Source organism: Aplysia californica, unplaced genomic scaffold (assembly GCF_000002075.1).
Source record: "Aplysia californica isolate F4 #8 unplaced genomic scaffold, AplCal3.0 scaffold00302, whole genome shotgun sequence".
NCBI lineage: Eukaryota > Metazoa > Mollusca > Gastropoda > Aplysiida > Aplysiidae > Aplysia > Aplysia californica.
The window spans coordinates 1-2,357 of NW_004797572.1; positions in this window are offsets into that span (position 1 = coordinate 1).

Sequence of the window (2,357 nt, forward strand, 5' to 3'; positions counted from 1 at the left end):
TGTGTGTGTGTGTGTGTGTGTGTCTGTTTATCTGTCTGTCTCTCTCTGTGTGTAAAAAGGGGGAGGGGGCAGGGTATTGGAGAGGGATTTGTTCATTGGGCCATGGCATTGCAACTTGTATCAAAATGCCATCAGATGAGGGTAACGTTGAGTTTGAATTTGAATTAGCTTTAGAAAAGCGCAAGGACACAACATAGGTGAAATTGTTCGTGGTACATTAGAGTACAATATTTTTTTAAACATAGGTGTTTTACCGCCCCAACCACACAATGTTGACCATTTAGGAGGCGTGCGTCGACCCTGCATTTTAGGGCCAACACGGGCTGAAAGAGGCACAACATCCCAGCAGAAAGACTAAGGAACTTGATACAAATTTCTCATCACATGAGAATCGAACTCAGATCTTCTGCGTGCAACAGCAAAGTGGCAAACCACTATATCACAGACAACGATAAAACGTAGAATAGTCAGGTCAAAGAAAGGAATGAGAGCAGAAAATCTATGAGATTAACATTTACTTTAAGCAGAGCACGTAAAACCAGACAAGCAGGACATTATGGCTTTTCAGGTCACACTAAACTAACAATTGTGTTGTACACTTCGGTGGCATATACCATGACTTTTACTAACGAAGACTCGCCATCTACTGAAAGAGTTGTCCCAGACTCATACTGTGAATTCACTTTGAAGGTAACAGGATTTGGGGAAAGGATTGGGGGGGGGGGGGAGGGGAGGAAGACAAATCCCCTCCTTAGTTTCAGTGAAACAAGAAACAAATCTTAACAAATTAAGAAAGACAATTACAACATTGAAAGGTGAAGCAATTGAAATTTGTTTTTATGCCAAAAAAAGTTCCACCGAGAAAGTGGTCTCCAGTAAGGTTTAATTAAGCACTTTAGCCATAGCATTACTCACCCGAGAGTAAAGTCGTCAAATGTCTAGATCTGATTCCACATAACACAACTTTAGTTGAGTGATCCTTTCCGGGGGAAACTGGTATACTCATAAATACACTATATCATATACAGCCCGTCCCTTTAGCCTAATTAAGTTTGACAGGGGAAAAAAGGGGGGGGGGGGTGACAAGCCAGTCTTTCATGAGTTATGAACGGATTAACAGGTGAGGAAAGCGACCTACATACCAGATTCTATCCTCATGGGTGTGCCGGATCAGGATCAAATAGTCTTTTATGTTCTTCATAAATTAATTGTAAATGGAGCTTTATTTTCCTGGCTGCGTTGTTTTTACCCCACCTGTTGACATTTACTGGAGTCCGACCCGGTAAAGACATATAAAATCAGTAGCCCATAGCCCTGCTATCAGGCCTTACGATCTCTATGTGGTGAAGGGGTTGATTTTTTCCCTCTCTACCTATTATATTTTCTCCCTTTCTGAGTCCCTTTCTGCTCCATTCTGACCTGACCGCCAAGGTTAGGATCCCGTGAATGATAGCTCCTAGAAATCCTGCAGTGTTGTTTCCATCTTGAAAAACAGTAGATTATGTATGTGTCTGAAATTGCGTTACAACTATGAAATGATGCAGTCAAGGAAATTGAGACAATTAGGAATAAGGCGACTGGCGGGTAATGATGACTGACACTCTGTTGGAAAACCTTCGCATTATAGGGTTACTGTCATGCCCTATTTGTTCTCCTTCCCAGTAGGAATTCATTGATCCCAATCTCAGACGGTATACAAGCCAGGCCTAGATCTAGGTCTTCTCATTTATCAAGCGGTAAATTGGGCGTCTTGTGTTATACATCACAGCTTGCAAGACTTTTTCCAGAGTGGAGACGACATTTATACACCAAACAGATTCTTCATTATCATTCCCAGATACGCCCTAGTTTGTGCCAGTCGTAACTTACCTGTTATTTAGAGGTCGTCAACGTCGGCAAATGGGTACGTGGTATTCTCTAGGTTTCTAGGTCATTCTGTGTATTATTTTGTAAAGCCTCCTTAACTGTTCTGGGATATCTTTGGTACATGTATCGGTCTACCCAATTGTGAAGATAAAATGTCCAACTAAATTTGAATACTTTTCTGCCTCCTTAAGGTACTCTTCTGAAGATCAGTTTTACCACATCACGTTCCTTTTTTATTATTTGATGTAGCAAAGCGTGCACAGCGTTTGCAGTAGTTACACATTGCGTTGATGAACCGCAGCGTCAGATATGTAAAACGTAGTAGGGACAGGATCAAGCCTAGTTGATGTATCGCAGTACCTACAATTCTGCAATGATTTAAAACCTGATCTAAAATACCAAACCCAGAAGCTGAAGGCTTAAAATAGAACGTTGTCCATGGGAACTGGTAAAAATCAAGCCAACACCTTTTTCATCCCCCCAACCCCCCC